Source organism: Pinus tabuliformis, chromosome 7 (genome assembly GCF_031772625.1).
Source record: "Pinus tabuliformis cultivar Carrire ecotype Pingquan chromosome 7, CPIR1, whole genome shotgun sequence".
In the NCBI taxonomy this organism is placed as follows: Eukaryota; Viridiplantae; Streptophyta; class Pinopsida; order Pinales; family Pinaceae; genus Pinus; species Pinus tabuliformis.
Window position 1 is genome coordinate 1,997,601,197 of NC_142293.1, and position 27,140 is coordinate 1,997,628,336.

Sequence of the window (27,140 nt, forward strand, 5' to 3'; positions counted from 1 at the left end):
TGTAGAGGTTCATAAAGAAAATGAGTGAAAAAGGGGAAATAGGGTTTCTCAGCCTTTTTATCAACAACGGTGAATTTTTGGCAGGTAAATTACAAATGAACAGTAAGTGGTTTTTCAGGTTGGGCGGGGAGGTGGTTTCCCAATCCATCACACCGCTTTCATGGAGCAGGTGGTATTTTGGAGGGGTCACTTTATCTATGCCAGCACTTGACACGTAGTAGATAGGGGGCTGGGGAAAACCACTTTATCGAGCAGGTAAACGTCGGCCATTGGGTGAACCCGATATGGCTGTTGACCATCGGATGTGGGTGCTGATGATCGGATGGCAGTCAGGCGAGGGATGTGCATGGATGATATGAGCATATTTTTCAGGGGGCCCAGGGCTTTAATCCTTGGTGGTTTGGGATTAATTATGAGTTAATCCTGGGATTAAATGATCGGGAGGGGCTTAATGATGGGATTAGTTTAACTTTACTGAGAAGTGGTGAATTAAGTGGGTTTTGTCGGGAATATGGGGCAAATGTATAGTTTATAGCTAAACTAAGGGTTGGGATATTATATAGGGGATTGAATTATATACTGGAAAAGTTATATTGGGAACTATAGTATTATGCTAAAAAATTAATAAGAAATGAGCGGAGTGAACATACCCTTAAGCATATATGTAATATTTTCGCACTTTATTCACATACACTTTATACTTAGGATAAAATCTTTTTGTGGGGTTTTTTAATGAATGGAATTTAACAAGGGGTTTGTTTACTTTTCGTAGGAAAATGGAGTTTAACCTTAGGAAAAGGGGTTTTATTAGGATAATGAGGGGAAATGAATTTTATGATGGTAATTTTAACACTTGATGTCCATAAGTCATTAAGCCGAGGGTCTACTCCCACCAAAAGTCAGAGAAATGCTCTGAGCCTTTATGACTTGAAGGATTTTTAGAACTAGAACTTACTTATGGATGCGGAATTAGTAAGTAAAGGGATGAAATGAAATGAGGGGGAGTTAATTAAATGAACTTGTAAACCATTGTTTTTGTTTTCATAAATGCTCATGCATATTGAAATATATGATTAAGCATGATAAATGTGCTTTTATCCAATCAACTTTATACTTCAGCTACCTTTCTTCTACTTACCCATTACTTAGCCTTACATTTTTTCTTCATTTTATTTGGGTGCATTTAGTCTAGCAGACCCTTATCATTTATTTTTCTTTTGAAAAGTAAACTATCTACTTCTAACCTTATATCATCCAAGGGCTCAGATTAAACTGATGAGCTCCTTTTATTTTCTCTATCTATCTAATGATCTGCCAAGATTAAACTATTTGGTCAGATTTTATTCTCTAACTATAAACATAAAATTCAAAGCATGAAATAGTCAAGCTTAGGCAGTTTGACTACCATGGGTTGTGGCATGTTTGACAAGCTACACACAACCTTTATTTAATACAGTAAAGTAGTAAAATAGTAGTGGCATTTAGGCTTGCACACTTTCATGATCTATTTTTGTTTTTGGGGTTCATATATTTTCATTTTTTGATCTTTTCTTATTCTTTTTGTCCTTTGATATTTCTTTTTAGGACATACCTTCTTTACATTTTATAATTTTTAATATGGAAAAAATTTGCAGAAAGCAAAGGTATGTACAATATTACAAGGCTTAACCTTAGCCAATTCAAAATTATGAATCCTATCACTATAGGACTCTAACACACTCGAACCGCTCTCAATAGGCTGAGAAGGCTGACTATGGATTCCAACAGTATCAAGAAATTCCATTCCTTAAGAAGTCAAAATATATTTAGTATCAATCAATTCCATTCCTCAAGAAGTCAAAATATTGTACTTTTTTCTTTATTTTAAAATTTTTATTCCGCAATGTACGAGTAAACACCAAATTGGTGAAATATTTCTTACCCTTGCTTTGCTTCAATGTCCCCGTTGAAGTCAATATTGGGATCACAATCTAGCACTAACAGTGGAACCTAAAGTTGACATTTCATTCAATGCATGTCATCATAAAAAATGTGCAACCAACTTCTGACATCGTAAAACTACAACTTGTTAATTCCTAGTTAACTTGTGTTTGTGCTATCTAGGGTTGATAAACAGTATGAAGGCTTCACATTCCCTCCATATTAGTTGGTACTAGAATTGAGTTGGGAAAAATATTTTTTCTCTGTTCTTATGGAAAATAATTCCATTATTTCTCCTACAGATGAAGAATGCACATACGATGGCCTACACCACATGTGTCTATGTTATCAAGGGTTGATAAATAGTAAGAAGGTTGCACAACCTATCCATCTCACAGGGTGCTAGACCTAAGTTTTGCAAATACCTCATGCTATGTTTCAATGGAGAAGATTATTTTCCATATAGTTAAAGTAAGAATACATAGATGATGGCCTGCACCACATTTTTATAAGCGTAGACGACTTGAGGTGACTATGCTCCTAGTTTATTTTTTCATTATTCATTTTTTCTTCTTCAACAACACCTCCATTAACCATCAATATCAAAGTAATGTACATATTGGGCCATTTTGACAAAAAAAAATGGGTTGTGAGCACAAGTGAAATTATACTATGCTAAAGACACCCTTATAATTTATATAACTAGAAAAAATGATAGGTCTTATCAAATTTTTACTTGGGAATGGAGTAAAACCATAATTTTCCAAATTCATAAGTTTGTTGATTTCAATTGTGTCAAAGGCTGCAAATAGGCATCAAGAATAAAAGAGTTGAGAAACTTACATTGGAATGAGACAAAATAGGCAACTCAAATCTAAATCGGTAGAAAAATTCACAAATGCCTTTCTTTAATCTGAAAACCAATAGGTAGACAATGATCACAAATGGTTCCTCTATGAATAGTGAAATTGTCTCCAATAGAAAAGTGTGTCTTCTCACTTGTTAAATTCAAACCCTTAACAAAACACATGTAAGCAATCACTGAGTAAATGAAGTGACAAATTTTTTTGAATAATTGAGATAGGTTTAGTTTTTTCTCTTTCTTTTAATTTATTTCTCTTTTTTGAAATGGGGATCACACTTGATGTTGACTTGGTTGAGTCAGCAAGATAGGGTTTGACTACTTAGACGAGTGACTTGATCTGATCAATGGCAATGAACCAATTGAATCCCTTTCTCACTAAGCTCTTGGCAAGTCAATAAGCCAAATCAACCCCTTTTCTTACTGAACTCAGTCAATCTACATCTCGAGTAGGAATTTTTAAAATATGCAGTTGATCAATACACACCTAATACTCTATGTGTTCAAATTCATAAAAATAATGTAAGTTAATATTGTATGAAATTTCAAATATGGCAAAAGCTACCCTCGCTTTGTTGTTTGACAATTTATGTTTTCTCTTAAAATAAAGTGATAAGAATTGCAAATTGAAAACACCAAGGTGTGTATTCGATTTAGGTACTACAAATTTGTATGTTCTATGTTGTTCTTATAGACATAGGACTAGGGTCCTCTAGAAATACCACAATTTAGTAAAGCATGCAAATATCACAAAGAAAAAATCCTACTTGGAATGGTTCATACAAAGGGTGTGATCCATAAATTTAACCTTGACAATCCATTAGGAATAGTCCACTGACAATGAAATTATACTTTGTAGTATAGGGTATGAGCTCTCTCAACAAAATCCCAACTATCTAACCTAATGTTGGGTTCCCAAATCTCAAAACCATAGAGAGCAATTGGTTTAGTGATTTTCTCAAGAAATGCATCTTAAACAGAGTGCCCCAAAAATGGTTTGGAAACAATGACACTAAGTATTGAGTAACTCTCACATAGACACAAATGATATATTGATTTCAAATTGAAAGTGGGACCTGTAAACCAAGTTCCTAAATAATTTTGGTATCAACGTGGTCCCTCTAAAGAAGAAAAGAATCCTAGATATTGCATCTTTTGTAGTGTTGAAGACCATGACCTTAGCTTTACTAATGTTAACCACAAGCTTGCGAAAATAAGAAAATGATGCAAGGCCCTTTAACTATGTTTACAATCCCCTCAAGAGAGGAGGCTATGAGGACTACATCATTGGTAAAGAGAAGTAATGTGACCAGGACAATGTGTATAAGGAAGTTGCTTAAGGGAAAGTTACTCTTCTCAAGGAATTCCTCAACCTCATCAATACAAGCTCTAAATAAAGTTGGTGGAAGGGGTGCCCATGCTTGAATACAATAGTTATCTGGATGAATCCTAAGAGATCATGCATGTTCTATGAAGGGCCAACTATTATGTCAGTGTCTCATAGAGTGTCATAATAGTAGTGATAAGAGTCTTGGAAACTTTGATGTTACAAAGAGCTCTTAGAGAACCATTACCTTGGGGACGGAGTTAAAGGCCTTCATGAAGTTAACAAAACAACAATAGATGTTACAATATTGTTGCCTAGATTATTCAATGATTGTTTGGAGAGTGAAGATGTGAATATGTGAATATGTGATGCATATTTTGATAATCTGTCCCGAAGACTACATACCCATTTCCTCTTAAATGGCCTTTCTCCAACAAATTAGATTGGAATATATTGGGAGCATACAAGGAATAGAAAATTGTTGGTGGCTTAACATTTCATCAAATTCACCAGTGAATTTCCATCCTGTTGGCTGGTATAAGTGGACAAAGTACTTCAACTATGACTTTGTTCAATATTTGATATAATTTCAGTTATAATATGAGTTGTTGTGTCATCTTTTGTATGGTAAAACCATGAACTATAGTGACATCTTTGTGGTACTAGATTGATTGTAAATATTTATAGAATCAAGTTGTGGTACAATATCATTACAGGGCATTTTGGGCTAGGAGGATTGGATAGCTACCATTCATATGCTTTTAAGGTCTGCACTTCACCATGCAAACACAACCATTCAAAAACAAAGCATTTCCACTTAATGTGATTCTTTCCACCTGGAATCAAGAAGTGCATAAGTATTTGGAAATGGTATGGGTTTAAAAAATGACACATAATTAATTCGTAAATGAAAATTGGTTATAAATGCATTGCAAATTAACTAGTTTAACATAGGACTATAAGAATCACAATTTTTTTGAAACAAAATACAAATACTATTGATTTTTTTTTCCATTTTTTGTTTCTCACCTTATCGAGGTTACATGTTGTAGGGTGGATCCATACTTCATATTTAAAGACTAAAAAAATTAAAACAATTTAGAAAAATAAATTTAGTTTCTGGAATTGGGTGAGAAAAAACTGGCAAACTATCTCCAACTATGTTGCATTGTTTTTGGGATGTGGAAATTGCAAGGGCAGGGGGATGTGTCCCTCGGATGGATAGAGTGCACCCTCAAAATTTTAAGGGATGGTGGGTTTGGGATGTCAATAAAAATAAAATATTATAAATTAATAATTTACTATAAGCATTTTAGTTGCTTGTAATGTTAGGTCCCTATACTACTAGTGTAACCCCTTACTGTTATTAGTGCAATCCCCTTATTATATTATTGTGCCCATGTAGTCCCCATATTTTTTTTATTATGCCCCATAGGAGCCCACTATTGTTATTGTTGTTCCCTTACATTATTATTGTTATGTCGTCTCTGATTACATTATGACCCCTTAGACTCCTATATATAGAAATGAGGTATTGTCATTTGTATCATCCAAGAATTGTTAATTTGTGTAATGTAAAGGAGGTTTCCCCCTCGAAGAGGATTATTTTGAAGGCATTTATCTTTCATTTCTATCTTTTTGTGAGCTGGTTTCATAATATTTGGTATCAGAGCTTTGGATTCTAGGGTTTTGCTGCTCCAAACAGGTAATCATGGAATTTTCGTAATAATTGTTTCACTACGAAGTTTCCAAAGCTAAAAAAAAAACATTTGAGAAGAAATCGGTCTGAACCTCGGGTTCGAATGTCAGAACTTTTCCTTCTATAGTTTCAGAGATATGATCTGAGGAAGTTAGGGTTTTTACAAGCTCTAGAATTTCATCTCAAACAGGTCATCGTGGAATTTTCACTATAAATATTTTTCTACGAAGGTTTAGACTCTGAAATTAAAAACCACAATATTGATGAAGCTCGGGCCCAAATTTACGATTTTACTTTGCTATATTTGTGAAGATACGGTACAAGACATTTAGGGTTTCTGAAAGCCCCCGAATTACATCACAAACAGGTGACCTTGGGAAAATCTTCATAACTTTCTCTTTCAGCATGAGATCGGAATTTCATAAGCATTTACAGAAAGAGGATAGACTATAGCTATTGGTGTATTAGTTTTAGGTCCTAAGATTGAAAAAGTGACACGTGACACTTCGTACAAGTTCGCTCTATTGAAGTAGTCTATAATCAGGTCATTGTGGGAGATTTGACATAACGCTTCCTTGCAGAATCCAATATTGATCAGACTTGCAGGGTTAGAAAGAGGACTCAGAGAGCTATTGCAGGAAGAAAATTTCAGAATGTGGAGATCTAAAATTACAGAGTTACATTCATTGCAAGATCGAGCTCCTAAAATCAAGAAAAGGTGAAATGAGGAAGTTTGATGGAAAGGATCCGGTGAATTGGATACTATAGATGGAGTAATATTTTGATCTACATGAGGTGCAATTGTTACAAAAAGTACATATTACATCTTCATATTTAGAACCAGATCAATTTTTATGGCATAAAGGGTTTTGTTCTCGTAAACCACTTGTTACATGGTCAATTTTCACAGAGGAAATGATAGCACATTATAAGGATACAAAGAGCAACACCTTCTTTAGCCAATTGATAAATCTTAAACAAAAGTGGTGAATGGAAGAGCACATTGAGGACTTTCAAAAATTGAATATAAGGGAAAATGATATTCCAGAGAAGCAGAGGATTAATGTCTCCATAGGGACTTTAAAGGATAACATTCAACATGAGTTTCATCTTTGGGAACCTGATTCATTGAAGAAGGCATTCAAGTTGGAAAGAAAAGTGGAAAACAAAATTATGGCAACAAAGATGTCTACCCCTCATAATTATAAAGATGGAAGTGTTGTTTCTCCTAGCCTTCCACAACCTACAAGGTTGACACCACAACAATTGGAAGAAAAAAGAGCAAAAGGGCTTTGTTACAATTGTGATAAAAAATATATTAAAGGTCATAAGTGTGCTAAGAATAAATTATTTTACATTGCTTGTGAAGAGAAGGAAGAAAAGGATCCAGAAACATCAAAGAAGAGGATATACACCAGGAACCAACCCCAGAGAAAGAAGAAATGAATCTGACCATATCTTGTAAAGCATTGGCAAGAATTACCACTCCTCAAACTCTCAAGATAGAGGGACATATCAAGAAGAAAGAAGTTCAAGAAGCGAAAGATCACACTGAGCATCAAGAAATTAATCCGACAATATCTTGTAATGCATTGGATGGAAGCACCACCCCTCAAACTATCAAGATAGAAGGATATATCAAGAAGAAAAAGGAAATAGTGTTGATTGATTCGGGCAGTACCCATAACTTTATTCATTGTAAGATAGCCAAGGAATTGAATTGCTTCTTATATCCAGCATCAGAGTGTCAAGTGATGGTTGCAAGTGGAGGAACTATAAATTGCTCTGGAAAGTGCCATAATATCAAGCTATCCATGGGAGAATATGTATTGAATAGCCCAATTCTTTCCATTCCAATGAGTGGTGCTGATGTTGTACTAGGAGTCCAATGGCTACAATTCTTGGGTACAATAGCTTTTAATTTTCATGAAATTTTATTCGGAAGGAGAGGAAGTTGAATTAAGGGGTATCATAGGGAAACTGGGAAAGATAATCATCTCTAATGGAATGACAAAGCTTCTAAAGAAAGAACAAAGAGGTGTAATTGCACAATTATGTTCAGTAGAGGTTCCCACGTCGAAATCATCTATTTCTCCAGATCTCCAAAAAGTCTTGGAAAATAATTCCAAGGTATTGGAGACTTCCAAAGGCATCCCACCTATTTTTGACCATGATCATGGTATTCATTTTCCAAGCAGTGTTCCTCCAAACATTAGGCCTTACAAATATCCCTTTGCACAAAAGAGTGAAATTGAACGTATGGTTGCAAAAATGCTAGAGGCTGATATAATTCAACTGAGTCAAAGTTATTTCTATGCTCCAATAGTATTGGTGCACAAGAAGGATGGATCATGGCACAGGTGTCTAGATTATAGAGAGATCAACAAGCTCACTATTAAAGATAAATTTCCCATTCCTCTCATTGATGAATTATTGGATGAATTGCATGGAGAAATTTACTTCAGCAAGTTGGACCTTCATGCAGGATATCATCAAATCAGAATGAAGATTGAAGACATTCTGAAAACAACATTTAGAACTCATGAGGGTCATTATGAATTTTTGGTCATGCCTTTTGGCCTTACCAATGCACCTTCTACATTCCAAGGTTTGATGAATTCCATTTTCAAACCCTTCCTTAGAAAATTTGTATTAGTATTTTTTGATGATATACTAATCTACAACAAGTCTTGGAAGGATCATGTTCCACATGTTGATAGGGTGCTCAGACTATTGGATGAGAAGCAATTATATGAAAAAACCTCCAAATTTTTCTTTGGAGTACAAGAGGTGGAATACTTGGGTCATATTGTATCTCATGAAGGTGTTAAGGTAGACACTCAACAACAAAAAGTTCTCCAACTCTTAAAGGATAACCTCACTTTGGCACATAATCGAATGAAACAATAGGAAAATCAACATCACAACAAAATAAGTTTTGATATAGGTGACTGGGTATTTTTAGGAATACAACCATACAAATAAATGGCCCTCAAGCAAGCTAAGAAGGATAATAAATTATCACCAAAGTACTATGGTCTTTACAAGGGACTGCAAAAAATTGGTACTGTGGCATACAAATTGGAGTTTCCTACATCTTCTCAAGTGCCCCTAGTTTTCCATGTTTCATGCTTAAAGAAGTTTATAACTGACAAGCCCCAAATTCAAACAATAATTTTGGAACTTGACGAGGAAGGAAAAATCATATTGGAACCTGAAGCAGTCACGGAAACAAGAACTCGACAGCTACGAAATCGATCAATATCAGAGTATCTCATCAAGTGGAATAACTTGCCCACTGAAGATTCTAGATGGGAGGATGAGAATTTTATACAGAAGCGACCAAAAATACTCTAGCGTTGAGGACAACAATTTTTGAAGGAGAGGGGCATGTTAGGTCCCTATAATACTAGTGTAACCCCTTATTGTTATTAGTGCAACCCCCTTCTTATATTGTTGTGCCCATGTAGTCCCCATATTGTTATTATTATGCACCATAGAAGCCCACTATTGTTATTGTTGTGCACTTACATTATTAATGTTATGTCTACTATGATTACATTATGACCCCTTAGACTCCCATATATAGAAAGGAGGTATTGTTTTTTGTATCATCCAAGAATTGTTCATTTGTGTGATGTAAAGGAGGTTGCCCCCTTGAAGAGGCTTATTTTGAAGGTGTTTATCTTTCTTTTCTATCTTCTTGTGAGTTGGTTTCATAACATGTAATCATAATAGTCTATACTATAGTACTATGCACATCACTCACACTTTCCAGTTCTAAAAAAGATTTATCATTTAAAAAACAGTCAAAAGACATTCGATTATTGGCCCATAGACATGAGAAAAAAGAAATTTAGTTTTAGGAGACTTAATTGTAACTATTTTCAATTCGCAATAAGATCCATGGAGGGTCTATGTGACAAAGAATTGTCTCTATAGCAACTTTCCTTCCTCAAATTTCTTGTTAATGATGGTTATGCTAAAAATTAAAAGGCAATCCCTTCTCAATAGTTCTTCATATTTTTATAGCTATGTTGAAAAAAACTATGGTTATCTAAAGAGATTAGATTCATAATTCAGATTAAGAAGGTGATTGTTAGAAATTTATTCAAACATTTGTAACCGAACTGGGTCACTACTATCTATTTTTTTTTAAGTTTTCACAACACATGAGGTTGGGATGGTGGATGAACTGGACTTAAATGACTCTTGGAAATCCATGCACAATATGTAAAACCTAAAAATTAATGACTCCAATAATGAGAATAATAAGAGAAATAACCCCAAGGATCAACCCTTTGAAATGTTGCATTTCTTGGCATTTTGACATGGAGGCTTTGCTTGTTGTAATGTATTTGATAGAAAGACAAGAGTTAAATCACCAGAAACTCAAATTGAAATCCACCATACAAGGCCCATGTTTTGATCTAAAACTTGTATAACAAATTAATTTTATATTTGGTGAAATACAAATTAAAACTGATGGGGAAAATGATAATATTGTTTAATCATCAATGTCCATTATCAAAAGTGAACATACATGGAAATACTATCCATGAAATGTGCTCAAAACATTCCTAGAATCTATCATGAATGTCTTGTAAATCTGGCTAGAATGTGTTGGGGATGTCCAGCAAGTCACCAATCCCTGATGAGGTCTCCAGTAATTTGGGGATGTTACCTCCCTAGGGTTCCCCAAGTGCCCAAAACAATAGAATGGCAGGAAAATTTGTTTTGTGTTTTTTGGTGGTGGTGGTGGGGGGGGGGGGTTGGGGGGGTGTGGATGGGTCCACATGAAACATAGATCTTGTTGGGTGTAGGAATTGCACTTGAGAAAACTCCTCAACACTTAATTGTCAACTTGAGGGTTTCGTAAACTTAGAGATGAAGCACATGCAATGCCAGAAATGGTATAAACTTTTCCTATCTCTAATCCTACTTCTTAAAGGAAATTCTTTACAAAATCAATCAGAAAACAATCGGAAAGGTAATTGACACCAAAGAAACTCTAGTGCTAGAATGTAAAAGGACAATTTACATGTAAATCAATTAAAGAAATTCCACACAATGGAAACAATATTAAATGTTGTAATGAAATTCTATGTTCATATTTAGATGGAAGGCTAATAGTCTGGAAAGTGGGCCCTTGCAGAATTCTGTCTTCCTTTTGATCTTCCTTCCACACAAACAACCTATCCTTGCACTGTTGCAATCTGCTTGCACTAGTGTAGGTAAAATTTCTGTGCAAAAGTATATGTGACCTTCCTTACTGAAGACCTATGTCTTACTAATGGTGTTGTAAGCCTAAGGGCTTAGAGCACTCTATTTCTTTGACAAGAGACCATCTCTTGCACTGAGGCAGAGCTTCCTTCACCCAGTTTCCAAATTAATTTTGAAAGGACTGAAATATGTGCTAAAAACGAATTGCAACTATAAATGAAATTCTGAAGTAAATTATCTGTGAAAAAGGAAATTCTTCAATTCTTTAAACCTTACAAAGGAAATAACTTCAAAAATTAAAAGCACTTCAAAAGAATCAAACAATAGTCTAAGTGTCTTTCATGTGTTAACTAACTTTAGCAATCCATTAAAAAATTCTTGTGTTCTTTTGAGGTATAATATGTTTATGATAATTTTATGCAACTACTTCCAGATCCTCTAAAGATGTACTTTTAATACTCAAGACAGTTACTAGTTACTGATTCATTTACTTGCGAAATAACTAGAAATAATATGTAGAGAAGTGACTCACTGTTCAGTGCAAGCGAATGATTAAACCAAAGTGTAGGCAACAACATGCACTAGTGCAGGAAAGAGTTCCTTGCATGATCCTATCAAAAACGAGTTAAAACAGAGATTGAGAGTAAAGAAAATGCAAGAAAGATAACTCATAAGCAAAGTAAACACAACTAACTCTCAAGCCACAGATCTGATTCGCACGATAGCTACAAAAGATATTTTAAATCAGAACTTGAAAGATAAAGATTAAAACTACAACATCACACAAATACAAATGAAATATCCACACCTTCTTTCTGAATAACGAAAGCGAGAGGGGTAAATGGGCTGGTTTGGCTGGGCCCTAGCCAACTAGCTCGTTCCCCTTCTAAGGAATGAGAAAACTCAGCACTTCAAATATACATCAAAGATATATTAGATGATGTGTATGCAAATCATGGCAGTTCTCTTGTATTACTCGATCCAGCAAATATACATGACAGAGCATTCCAGCCCCAGAGCTGAGGCGATAAGCAGATTACCTAAAACAAAATTACAATCGATGATTCCCGACTAGCCTCCTCCTACCTATAATATATATCTTATATATCCTTTCGGCTCTAGCCGTTTTCACTATTTACAAACATTTATTTTTCAAGCCTTTTAGTTTAACAGACTTAGAAAATCGAAATTACAAACTTGGTCAGTGGTTATAATACACATGAATCTCGCACGGCCATAACCAAACTTTGAAAAATATTCCTTGATTTCACACTACCTGTTATCCTGCTTTACTTCATCAGTAGCTAAACTTGGAGTCAAGGATCGAGACCTGTCCTCATGGAAGATTTGGCTTCTTGGAAATCTTGGACAGTCTTCATGGAGGTGCAGGAATCTGCCTGCACTAGTCACACTCATTCATAATTAATACTAAGTTCCATGATTACTCTAGGAAATTAATATGAGTTACAAGAGATATGTAAATAGGCATGAAATCCATATAAAATTATTAATAAAGTGTTGTAATAAATCCTAATATAAAATATGAGCATGTGCTGGAATGGGTAATTATCTTGTATTAGTGCAGGAAAGAAGGGTCTTTTTATTGAGATGAAACAGAGGTTGATTCTGATGGAAATGGGGTAGAAAATAGGGCAATTTAGGATACCAACATCCTCCCATCCCTAAGTTGTTGTGTGTCCTCACACAATGTTTTACCTCTAAAAAAAACTTCAAAAATGAATGGCCATCTCCTCAATCCTGAACTGCAATGTTTATTCCTGCCTTTACTATCTTTGGCTTCTTGTCTCAGGCTTTTCTCAGTTGCTTAGTCACTTTCTTGAGGCATCTATAGCATTTGGAAGCTTGATACTTTCGTACTTTTACTTGTTGCTTCTGCCTCTTTACTTCTGCAAGTAACTCCACTTCGCTCTATTTCTGCCAACTCTGCTCTTTCATGACCTAGTTCAAACCCTCCAGGTCATGGAATTTTTGATCTAGATTTACTATTCTGCTATTGAGGAAGAGAGTGGAGGGTGCTGTGCTAATATCTTCGGGTGTGAATGTCTTTTCTGCCATGGACTCGAAACAAGTCCCATCATCATCAAGGTCAAGGAATCCGAAAGCCTGCTTTATGACATCGTCAAGGGTTTCTATACTCAGGGTTTTCTCATCATTGAGGGTTTTGATTCCCTCACCAATATCCATGCCTTGTGCACTCAATTCCCCAGGGCTCTTAACACTTTGTTCTCCCTGCTTCTTAGGGGATTTAGCACCCTGTCTTTCCAAATTAGTAGGGGTTTCAGTTCCTCGCTCTTCTACAACTGTAGGGACCTCAGTACCCTGTCCTTTGAACACCGCAGGGTATTCAATACCTTGACCTTCAAAAATCGTAGGGTCTTCAGTACCTTGACCTTCAAATATCGTAGGGCCTTCAGTACCCCACTCCTTGAAATCATTAAGGGTCTCTATGTCTGGTTCGATGAAATTATCAAGGCCCCCTGCATGCTATTCCTCTTTGTCCTCCTCTTCTTGGACTTCACCAGTATACGACGTCGATGTTGTCTTTCTGCTCCTTAGCCTGGTATAGGCAGCAGTGGCACAACAGCTACAATGATCGGATTGCGGGTAAGCTAATAATGGTCAAGCAGTGTGGAATCATTTCAAGGAGGGTGTGCAGATTATCGGATAGTAGTACCATCCTGCAATCAGCATCATAATTCAATCAGACATACTTCAACATTTATTAAAAAGATTAGATTCCAAACCTTACACATCTTGCACTTTAAAGATTTGTTCCTAGATTAGTAAATAATGAAACAAAGCATCAATTAAAACATGGAATGAGATAACATATTAACACATTTGTAGAAAGTACAGGCCCATAAATATCCCTGATAAACCACTCCAGGACTGTGTAAATTGCTTTCACAATCAATTGTGTTTCTGCACCAAACCTGCTTGCACTGTTGTGCTTGCACTACTATGTGCTTGCACCAGAGACTTTTACCAAATAGAGAATCTGATAGGACATACTTCTGTAGCTGGACTTAAAAAAATTTCCTCATTATACAAGAAAATATTTATTCGCCATCCTTTGGTGTTTCTTGAACATGCCTTCTGGATTGACTGCATCAAATTATGCAATCAATTTATGAGGAAATAAAGAAGTGGGCAAGGGATAAAAGTTTTAGAATGGGAAGGAATATTACAACAGGGATTTCAAAAAAAATATCACCAAGAGGGATAAATGAAACAGGATGTGGGTAAAATTCAAAGGAAAAGAGGGATTTTACGAAATTGGGTAAGGGTAGTTTCTTGGAAGAAAGAGGAAGGTGATTCATTGGGGAATTTAGAAAATAAACTATGGGAAATTTCGAAATGGGAAATAGAATAAAGACAATATTTTTACCTTGAAATCTGCCTGCAATGGTGCAAGAAAAATAACTGTAGCAGCAAGTAAGCGTTTACTTGGATAAAAATGTCCATTCTAGTTACCCCAAACTTTGGTAAGTGCTTGGTTTCATGAGCCTGCTTCTTCTTGGTGGCAACCAACATATTTAAAAATCAAGTAACATTCCCTTTTTATTAAAATTTCGATCTTCTTCAAAAGGTTGGTGTTACCACCTACCAACTCCTTTTCAAATGGTTGTTGGACTTGCTGCATAAAATCTCCTTTAGTAAGGGGCTGAAAATATACCTTCAATCTATGCCCATTTATCACTAACACAGAATTCCGTCCATCAATAGTTTTGATTTCTACCCCTCCATTTTCAAACACTTTGACCACCTCATAGGATCCCATCCAGCGTGTATGGAATTTTCCATTAAAATGTTTGAATCTCGAATTTTAAAGGAGTACCCAATCACCTGGTTGGAACTGCTTCTTCTGAATGGACTTGTCATGCCACTTCTTGCATTGTTGTTGAACAAATATGTTCTGTTGAACAACATCCCTTCAGATTTCATCTAACTCATTTAATTGTAGAAGGTGTTACTACTATGCTTCACAGAGATCTAGTCCCAATTGGACTGTAGTCCTGAAAGTCTTGATCTGGAATTCTATCGATAAGAGGACTTGTTTCACGTACACCAGCTCATATGGTGTGTGTCCTGTGATGTTTCTCCAAGTGGTTCGATAGGCCCATAATGGTTCCGGTAATTTCTCAGCCCAATCCTTTCTATGCATGTTTACCGTCTTTGTGAGAATGGACTCAATCAGCTTATTCATGGACTCCACCTCACCATTTGCTTGCGGGTGATATGGTGTAGATTTCCTATGCCTTATTTTGTACTGCTCCATCACACCCTGTACCAGATTAGAAATAAACTTCAATCCATTGTCAGAAAAAATTTCTCTAGGCACACCAAATCTAGTAAATATTTTAGTAAAAAGAAAATCAACAACAACTCTTTCAGTATCAAAAGAAATAGCTTTAGCTTCTACCCATTTTGCTATAAAATCTGTACAAACCAAAATATGCTTTTTATTTGATGATGTAGGATTTATTGGTCCTACTAAATCAATGGCCCATTTTTCAAAAGTCTCAATCATAACCTGAGGACATAAAGGAATTTAATTGGTTTGATTAGGCTGGCCAATTCACTGACAACTATCACACCGCTTAACATACTGTTTGGCATCCTTGAACAAGTAAGGCCAAAAATAGCCATCTCGTAACACTTTGTATACAGTCTGCTTATTGGCGAAGTGACCTCCACATGGTTCATCATGGGTGGATTTTAAGATATCAGACACCTATCTTACAAATCTACAGATAATGAGATCTTCTCTGGTGTAAAAGAGGTCTCCTTGGATCCAGGAATATGCAGCACTTTTCTGAATGATATTCCGCTTTGCATGAGTGGATAAGTGAGGTGGTAATTTTATGGTGACTAAATAGTTAGCTGTGTCAGCAAACCATGGAATTTTGTTGACACATCAAAAAGATGTTCATCAAGAAAATCATCATCAACACGAATTGCTTCACTAGGATTATTTAATCTTGAAAGATAATCTGATACTACATTTGACTTTCCTTGTTTATCAACAATGGTAATATTAAATTCCTATAATAATAGCAACCACATAGTTACTCTACTGCTAGTTAATGGTTTATTCATCAAATATATTATAACAGAATGGTCAATATGTACAAAAACTTCATATCATGTAATATAATGTATGAATTTATTAATGGAAAAAATTATAGCTAAAAACGCTTTCTCAGTAACCATATAATTGAGCTCAACGGGTGACAAGTTTCTACTAATGAAATAAATAGCATAAGATTGTTTCTCTTCTTCTTGTCCTAAAGTTGTGCCTATAGCAGTATTTGAGGCATAAGAGGAAATATCAAATGGCAGAGACTAGTTTGGTTCTCTCAATACTGGTGCCTGAGCTAATTTTTCCCTCATTGTCTCAAAACATTGTTGGCAAGCTGTGGACCAAGAAATCTCACTATATTTAGCCAAAAGTCGGAAAAGGGGGTTATCTATCCTTGAAATATTCTCAATGAATCTCCTATAGTAGCCTGTGTGTCCTAGAAAACCTGTCACTTCCCTTTGAGTTTTGGGTATAGGAAGACTCGAAATGACTTCTATTTTTGCAGGGTCAACCTGGATACCTTTGTCGGAAATAAGATGGACGAGAACCACTCTTGCCTTGCACATTAATCTTCATTTCTTGTCACTCAAGGCGAGATGAGCTTCTTGGCAGCGAATAAGCACTTTTTGTAGATTCTTGAGGGCTTCCTGAAATGAATCACCAAACACAGAGAAATCATCCATATAGATTTCTACGCATTCAAGGTCAACAAAAATAGCCAAGACTTCCCTTTGAAAGGTAGTCGTGGCATTACATAGCCCAAAGGGAAGCACTTGATAAGTAAATGTACCCCATGGACATGTAAAAGTGGTTTTGTCTTGATGCTTGAGTGCTATCTATATCTGGTTATATCTGCTAAAGCCATCTAGAAAAGAAAAGTACTTCTTATTAGCAAGGGTATTGAGTACCTGATCAATGAAGGGAAGGGGGAAGTAATCTTTGAGAGTGGCTTTATTCAATTCTCTGTAGTCAATACAAATGTGCCATCTCCCATATTTCTTTGGGACTTGTTAGCCTTGATAGAAAAAGGCACACAAATAGATCCATATAGGCTCTTAAAATCTCCAAATTTGCTTAAAATCATGCCAAGGGATCCAAAAATGCTCTTGAAATCTTCAAGATTCACTCAAAGATCATCCAATGATCAAAATTAGCGCAAGAGGAGAGCCCTTGGAAGGGCGGAAATACACTATTGGGAGGAAAAAACGCTTGAAAACCATGAAAAACCCACAATCGCAGGCTTAAACAAAGAAATGAACAGCAGCCGTTAGATTTGGTCGATCAACGGCCCAGATCTAAGTGGCTAATTGCAATCAGTCAGGCAAAAAGGACAACTTAAAGTTGGGCACTTGACACCACCGATCAGCGATCGCTGATGATCGGACTGGCGGGTTGCATCGGTGGGGAGCATATGTTATGTTATATAAAGGACCCAGGGAGTGAGTGATGCACGATTGCGATTAATCGCATCACTATATCGCATCGGCACTATATCATGGTGTGGGGCCTATACACAGGCATATCGTTGACCTGATAGCCGAACCTGACATCATTATATATGAAAGCTCATAAATTTTGAAGTCCGTGCCAAAGCCATTTTTAATGTATTTTCTGTGTATTTTGTTATATAACAAAATATAAAGGGAAATAGGGGCAGTGCGATAGCAATGGAACTTGGACCCGATGGGTTTTGGGAAGCAAAATATATATGTTTCCAAGTCCGCAAAAGCCCAATTTTTAATGTTTTTCGTGTATTTTCGTTATATAATGGAAATACGAAAGGAGCATTGGCCAGTAGTGATTGCGATGAGTCCCAGACCCGAAAGGGTCTGGAAAGTGAAATAGATAATATCTTAAATCCGCCAAACCCATTTTCATGCATTTTTCATTGTTTTCGCATATTTCATAATACAAGGGAAACACACAAGAGTAGGCTCTTTGCGACTTGCGATGGCAACAAGGCCAAACCTAATAGACAATTAAACCATATTTCAGGACTTTTGAAGTCCAAAATACACAGAGAAGGTGGGATGTTTGCAGTAATGTTCTGTTTTCTGTATATAATAGAAAAACAGTCATTTATAAATGTTTAGGGGATTACACAGGCCCAAAGACCCTTTCCATTATCTAACAGAGGCCGCAAGAGAGGGACAAAGTCTGGAAGGGGAATAGAAAGATCAACAGACAGCGCAACGCACCCCCAAACCGACAAAGCAGTCATGGAGCATCAACAGGCAGCGCAGCTCATCCATAACAATAGAATAAATTATGGTGCATCTCTAGCACAGGAGAACTCCCAGACAATGCAACAAACCTACAAAATATATCTGAAAGCAGTTACTCTATTGTCAGAAGTAGAAAACTTTGATCCCATGCTTTCCTAAAGGGCATCAAATCTGTTAACAAGGCAGATCAGACAGATTAAGACTTCGAGCCTCTTAGAGCTCAAGAGCATTGTAAACAGGCTATAAATACCTAAAATTAAGATGTAATAGAGGTTCAACTTCTGGAGATTGTTTCTCATATGTTCCTTCAAACTTCTCATCTCCATTCTAGCAATATAAGCTTCTTTTGCTATTATATGTACAATGTCCACTCTCTTTGATGTTCTATGCTTGCACTTGAATAGTTTGTTCATGTTTTCTTTTGTGTCTAAGGCCAGATAACTATCGTCTTATCTCTGCTTTGATAAATTAGATTTGCAAGCTTCTTTTACTACCTGTAGTTGGCCATTCATATGTGTTTATGTATGCAATCTGCTGGTACAGTCAGTGTTCTCCATCTATCTATTGAATCTATAAATTATTGAGCATTAGTGATCTAAAGCCTTGTATTGGTGAGAGTGTTCATGCATGTCATGAGTGAGAATAGAGCTGAAATGGTTATCTAACTTGATCCAAACCCTCATTTATTCCCATAGTTCAAAGAATAATATTGAATATTATATGTTACCAGGCATTTCCAAGCTACAACCTAGGAGAGTTTCTTAGAGTGATAAAATAATTAGCGTCGTTGCCGGGGAGAGGAAACTAAAGCTTAGCTTCCCCGGGAAACAACATAGATCCAGCTTTGATGATAGACAAAGCCTAGGCACTTTTTTGGTTGTAATAATCTATCTGGCAACTCTACTAGAGGTCGAACCTCTCGGAAACTCAACATCATAGTTCTGGATCAGTTTGTGAGGCATACTCGGAGAAATCCTGAGAAGCTACAAGCTAACCCAGTACCTGACCCTGAAAAAACCATCAAAGAGAGAAAGGTATTGCAGAAAGGAGCAACGGGTTTAGGTAAACCTAAACAATCTTCTATATCTCTTCAAGAAAGGCTTGTAATAGAACAAATACATGTTGAGAGTATAGCATTTAATACTAGCGGTGAAGAAAAACTCTCAGAGATTCATAAAGCTCCTTATTATTTAGGTTCTCCTTTTGTTTTAAGCCCAAAGGAAACCTCACCTCCTATCCATCATACTCCTTTAGTCTTATCAATCATTCCTCAGCCCTCTATCATTCAGACTGCCAGTACTCTTTTAGCCACCACAGCTATGGCGGGTACACAAGCACCTACCAAAATGGAAAGAATCATAGCTGCTAGGTATGGACCTCTAATACTGCCCACTCCTTTCAATGCCATGCCTACTGGAGAATATCATAAATATAGGCCTAAGTTCACTGGGACTGCAGGTGTTACTACTGAAGAACATCTTGAGTCCTTCTATAGCTATGATGATAATCTGGACATTAGTGAAGATGATGTGTGGATGAGAGTCTTTATCCAAAGCCTAGATGGAGAGGCTAGAAAATGGTTCAGAGAACTAACCCCAAGATCTATAGTAGATAATGAAGCTTTAGATGATGCATTCCTAAAGCATTGGGGGGATAAGAAGGATCTCCTCTACTACCACACTGAGTTTGGGAACTTAAAGAGGGAAAATGGTGAGTTTCTGTCTGATTTCAATAAGAGGTTTAACCATATGTACAGCAAGATACCAACTGAAGTAAAACCCACTACTACCTCTGCTAAACTCACCTATGCCAGTGCTTTTGATTCTAACTTCTGCCTACTATTGAGAGAGAGGTAGTGTGTTACTTTGGCTGACATGCAGGATGTAGCCTTGGAAGTGGAATCAAACATCATGGCTGTAGAGAAGCTCAATGGAAATGTTGATAGAAGAAGACAGAGGGGCGAGTCTTCATCATCCTCTGATCCTAAGATAGATAAAATGACCAAAATGATCGAGTCATTAGCCTCTAAAATGTCCAAATTAAAGGTTGAGCAGCACCCGGGGAAAGGAAGAGTGCCTAATACCTTTGCTCCTAGAAATCCAAATCCAAATCCATATAGAAGAACTAATGAGAAGCTGCAGATTTTGCAATGAAACAAAGATGCAAATGAAGACCAAAGGGTGAAGGCTCCTTTTCAAAATGGAATCATGGAAGAAGAGTATTTTGAAGAAGATGATGAGATCCATTGTCTGGAAGACAAAGGAAATGCTTCCTTTTTGACCTCAGCTACCTATGAAAAGTCATTATGCAATGACCAGATCAGCCAAGAATGGGATGGTGAAGCTATTCTACAAACTATAGATCAGCAAAGATATAATTTGAGGTCAAAGATAAATAATGACAAGGAAACTCCTGTTCAAAGAGCTGTTGTCCCTGCAGTACATGAAGCTAATAAGCAAAAGCAATCGGCAGCTGATCCCATCACCCTCAAAGCTCCAGCTCATGAGGTAAGAGGCCTTGACGTCTCCTTCTCCTTTCAGTTTTCAATCAGAAATTTAGAAGCTAAGAATACCTATGCCTCTGATTGAACTAGTGAAGAATGAGTCCTTCAAAAGATCCATCCTCAAAGCCCTTGAGCCTTGTTAGTGTTAGTCTTTCCAGCCTTCCTCCAGTGATCAAATATGCTCTTACAAAGTGGTCTCAGAGTGTCAAGGTCAAATTTTGTCATTTCAAAGAGTTTTCAAGCAAAATTTGGTCACTAGGCATTAGGTCTAGGGTTTTCTTTCACTCCTTTCAAAATTTCCCAAACGCCAATCTATGTTACTATTCAGCTGAGTCTATCATCATTCATAGGGTTGTCATTATCATTTCAGTGTCTAATGAGTCATTTTACACCTTGTTCATGCTTCAGTTGCGCCTAGGCAAGGTCATTTCCCTCTCCTAGGGTTTTGAAGGCAATTTCTCTTGGATGGTAAAATCATTGGAAAACTTGTATCCTGATGTCCTATCCTTAAAGTACCTTATTAAATGCTTCCCATCCCTTAGATCCGCCAAATTCCTCATTTTCGCACAAACCCTAGTTTCTAGCTACAACCTGGCAATTTTCTAGGTTGGGCCTGTGTTTTTCCCTTTTGGACCCCTTCCCCTCACTCAATCTTTGAGATTCCACTTTCCCCTGCTTCCTAACATCCCTCCCTACTCCCCAAAATTTCCTCAAGAATTTAGAAGGCCCCTATCCCCTTCATTTCGCTTCATTTCGACAAAATTCCTTGTTTCACACATCAGGATAAGTTTCACTCAAAAGATGTTTTAGAGAAATAAAAGACGAATTTTGGGAAACTGAGAGAGGTTTTTGTCCAAAACATGACAAAGAAGAAAAACCTCCTTCAAGTTTTGCACAGGTGTCATGGTTTGAGATAAATGTCAAGAATACCGTTGCCTCAGGAGAATCAAAGACACCTCTGAAGTGACCTTGGGAAAATCAAGTTTTCTCCTAGCTTGGTTGGCCAAATGATTTTCTTGATGGGTAAAATGATAACTAGACACAAAGTTATTTCCAATGAGCTATCATGAGCTCAATTTGGGGTTGAGGAAGGCATTCAAAAGTTGACTGCAACAGCACTCTTCCTTGAGGCAGCCTTATTTGGCACTTTTTGACCAGTCTTGGTATATTTGATTTTTTATAGGGCATATCAACTCCAAACTGAAAAATTCAAGTTGGTTGGGAAATTAGAGTCAAAGACCTTTCCAACGAGCTATCCTGCACCCAATTCTGACACTGGGAAGGCCTCCAAAAGCCTCCTGAAAAAGCGCACGACCTGTTGGGCAAGCGCGACCTGTCAGAGGGGTCTTACCAGTTGGGAAAAAACACTGGCGCGACGTGTTGGGCGCGCGTGACCTGTTGGGAAATCATCCACAAAAATTGCTTATAAACTGCAAATTTACCCCAAATCTCTTCAAATTTGCAGGTAGGCCTCTAATCATCAAGGTTTATTGCTTGCTAAAGCTTGCATGAGCATGAAAATGTGTTTTAATGCCATCAATTTGAAAGGAGAAGTTCATGTGTATTTTGTTTAAAAATGTCAAAGTGCAAGTAAAGCTAGGGTTTTGTTTTGCTTCTCTCAAGGTCATCCCTTTCACTCCCATTTTTTCCCCACATCCCAACCATCTCCCTTGTCATTTTCACCTAATCTCCTTACCAAAAATATCAAAGTCCCTAAACCCTACCTCCTATGAAACCCCTACAAAATATGATTATGTGATGGTATATGTTTCACAATTGCTTCCCTAAATTCCCCTTTCATATGTATTTTCCCTAAATCCCTTCAAAACTCCCCCTCCCTAACATCTCCCTTGTGTTTTTGTCCCCTTGGAGCAGCATTTAAACAGTCAAAACAGCAGGGTATCCCATGGGAGGATTTTATCTCTCAAGAGGCTATGCTTCTCCAGGTCAATGCTCATTTGGAGAGGTTGCTGGCCAAAGCACTAAAATGAAGGAAAAGGCCCGATCCCCTCCACATCTTGGCTGAGGCTTCCTTGAAGGAGCATGATACTAAATGACTTAACTCCAGCACAAAATTCTAAAAATTTTGAGCATTTTTGGTCATTTGTGATTTTTTTTGGCAAAAAACAGGTTTTCTCCACCAACGGGTCGCGCGCCGCGCGCGACCTTTTCGTTGGGCAACTCCTTTTTGGGAAAACTCAGCATTTTTGGATTTTTCATGCAAAGATACACTTGCTCAGCCATTGCCAAGAAATTTCACCAAGTTTTGGGCCTCCAGAAAGTCAAAAAACAAGCAAAAAATGACTTTCTGCCACCTTTTTGACACACAGGAAGCAATCTTGGGAGATTGCAATTTTGGAGGGGAAAATGACCACCAAATTCAGAAATTCGACTTGGGTTGGAAAGTAGACATCCAGACCTTTCCAACAAGCCCACTTTTGCCTCATTGGGACACCTGGAAGTACCTCAAAATCAGCTCCAAAGTAGCACGACCCGTTCAGAAATAGGGCGCGACCCGTTGGGCAGTTTTCACAGGAATTCATCTACAGCTCAGGAATTCGCCCAGCTTTGACCAGTTTTGACTTGTGATGGGATTTTTCACCCTCTTTGATGTAATTAATTTATTTTCATGATGACATGACACTTATTTACCTACTCTAGAAGATTCATTCATGAAATAGCAAACATTTAATGAATGAATTGGTTTCCTAGCTTATAGAGGCAAGTTGTTTTGACTGCCTAGATTTTAGTGCTCAGTTTAGAATTGGTTGAAACAGCTCCTAGGATAGTGATATTGACCCCTAGAGGCAAGGAAAGATGTTAGATTGCCTATATTATGTACTTTCTTGGTCATTTTCATGGTTGGACTCTTGAGGGAGAAAGTTCTATTGTATTATTCATTGTATCTCTGCAGTTTTGGCAAAGGAAGAAAGACCAGGGTTTTGCAGTCTTTTTGGGATTCCTGTGGTTACATGTATTGATGGTGTGTATCTCTTTGTACTTGTAAATTTGTTATGTGATTCATCATCTTACTTTTCCTTCTGCAAATTAGGAGAATGAAGTGTTAAAGTAGAATTCATCATTGTCATGCTCTGCTTTTAAGTTTGCTTAATATTTATGTTTTCATCTGTCTAAAGAGAACTCTTGAAGGTTTCTTGCTCTCTTTAGCTCCTCACCGGTCATTCCTACCTATTCACTTAATTCAAAGGCATCAATACAATCTCTTACCTTGCCCCAAAGAACCCCCTGCAAAAACTGTGTCCAATCCCCGCACCCAAAATTGCCTTTCCCCGATTTTCCACCAAAATCCTAAAACTTCCCAATTCAAACCTTTTTTATCGGTTTACTAGCCTAAAATCAGTGTTCCCTTATTGGTTATCTCACCCATTGAAGATATTTATTGAGATATACCGGAGAGAGCCCTCTCCTGCCCCGTAGGGCTAGCTGCGAGGCTAAGTGGTTTGATGTTGCCTTGGAGTTTGCCTTTCTGAGCCTGAGGTGAAATTTCAAGCGCTAACAAGCCTAAACCCATCCAACCCTCCACTAACCATGTAAATCTGCAAGATGACAAGCTAGTTGTTATTCTCAGCCCAATGATTGAAAATTGTGAAGACATCTCCCCATCTTCTATGTCTCTCTGACTATTCATGAAAAAATCCTTCACAACTGCCTTTTGGGCACTAGAGCCAGCCATAATCTAATGCCCAAGGCTATCGTGGATGAGTTGGGTCTTGACATCACCATGCCTTATCATGTCCTATTCTCTTTTGACTCTAGAAAAGTGAAGTGTCTAGGATTAATCAAGGACCTAGCCATCACTTTGTCTCAACTGCCTACAAAAAGCATGATGATAGATATTGTGGTAGTAGATGTACCTCCCAAGTTTGGCATGTTACTTTCCAAAGGTTGGATCAAGAAATTAGGTGGATCATTACAAAATGATCTATCCTATGCTATTGTCCTAGTTTTCGGAGGTGAGAGCAAGAGATTATACAGAGAGGTGTAGTTGGCTTATATCATCAGTGATGAGAAGAACCCTACTAATCATCCAATCTATGTTGTTGACACTAATTTTGGAGCATGTATTCTTCATATTGAAGAATCCCAATTGGCCTCCACACAACTCAACAAACCAGTTTGCCAGATCGCAGAGGAAGAAAACCCACAGATTTGGGATATGTTCTTTGATGGGGCTTGCTCTAAAGAAGCTGTAGGGGCAGGTGTAGTCCTTGTGTCCCCAATGCAAGAATACATTCATTTGTCTTTCAAATTAACCTTTGAGGTCACAAACAACATAGCAGAGTACGAAGCTTTGATTCTGGGCTTAAGCGCTGCTAAAGAAATGGGTATCAAAGGCCTGAAAGTGTTTGGAGATGCAGACCTCATCTTTCAGTAGGTAAATAAAGCGTTCCAAGAAAAGCATCCAAGGCTGAAAGCATACAGAGATGAGGTATGGAGGCTCAAGGATTCTTTTAATAATTTCATCATTTCTTATATTCCAAGAATGAAGAACCAGCTTGCTGACTCCCTTGTTGTGTCTGTTAGCACGTTTATTCCTCCTTTTCCTCCTAAATTGACATATGAAGTTCAGGTAAAATATAGACCGTCTCTTCCTGACAACGTCAAATATTGGAGAGTTTTTGAAGATGATGAGGAAATTAATAGGTTTTTACAAGTCGTTGAGGAATTTTCTAAAACACACATTGACCAAGAAAATGAAACCATGGAAGAATGCAGCCAGTCTAAGCTAAAAAACGAGGTTAGCCGAGGCAGCATCATTCATATTCCTAGTCATCATATACGAAAAGGACTGGTGCCTCTAGAGAAGCTTTTCGATCATAACGATGTGCGCTATAAGCTGGGCAAAACAAAAAATGGGTCTACTATCTGTAAACATAATATAGGGAGCCCAACCCATTCGAAATTCATCAATATGTCCACTCATTTGTCTTTTGCCCAGAATTCCGAGTATTGCACCCTCATGAAGAAATTCGCTGATATTTTTTCTTGGGAATACAATGATCTCAAAACCTATGATACAAACATCATTCAACATAAGATTCCACTGGGAATGAATACCACCCCTTTTAAGCAGAAATTAAGACCTATCAGCCCTCTCTTATTGCCTTTGATTGAGAAAGAGATTAAGAAGCTGTTGGATGCCAAAATCATAGTTCCCCTAAGGTATTCAAAGTGGATAGTTAACCTTGTGGTAGTAAGAAAGAAAAATGGAGAAATCAAGCTTTGCGTTGACTTCAGAAATCTAAACAAGTGCTCTAAAAAAGATAACTACCCCCTGCCTAAGATGGAACACTTGCTGCAAAGAGTTTCAGGGGCTAGAGTCATGTCTTTCTTAAATGGATTTTCAGGTTACAATCAGGTTGTTGTACATCTAGAAGATCAGGAAAAGACCGCCTTCACTACTCCTTGGAGCACTTTCATGTACTCCAAGATGCCTTTCAGACTGATGAATTCCGGGGCTACTTTTCAGAGGGCCATGGACATAGCCTTCATGGGAGAGAAGGAAAAGTTTTTCCTTATCTATATTGATGACATAACAGTCTTCTCCAGCAGCCACAAAGACCATTTACAACATTTGAAGAAGGTCTTCCTAAAGTGCAGACGGTTTGGAATTTCAGTGAACCCAAAGAAGTCACAGTTTGCTCTAGAAGAAGGCAAACTTCTGGGACATATTGTTTTTGCTGAAGGTGTGAAGATTGATCCAGCAAGGGTTTAAGCCATTCAAAAATTGTCCATCCCAAGGTCAAAAAGGGACATTCAATCCTTCCTGGGTAAGATTAACTTTGTAAGGAGGTTCATTCCAAACTTTGCAGAGATAGTAAAGCACATCGCTTCCATGCTAAAGAAAGGATCAGAAATAAAATGGACAGATGCTTTAAGAAGCTCTTTTGAAGCCATCAAGCAAGCTATCATGGAAGCTCCCACTCTAATCAGCCCAGATTACACTAAGGAGTTTTGTATCTTCTCTTTTGCATCTTATGATACACTTGCAGCAATTCTGTTGCAGAAAAATAATGAAGGCATAGAGCACCAAGTGGCCTTTTTCAACAAAACTTTAAGGGATGTTGAACTAAGGTATGACCTTATTGAAAAACAAGCTTATGCTCTCATAAAATCTTTAAAGGCATTCAAGATTTATATTCTGCATTCCAAAGTAGTTGCATATGTACCTTCAACCTTAGTAGAAGATGTCTTAACTCAGCCAGATATTGATGGGAAGAGAGCTAAATGGATTGCAAAATTCATAGAATTTAAC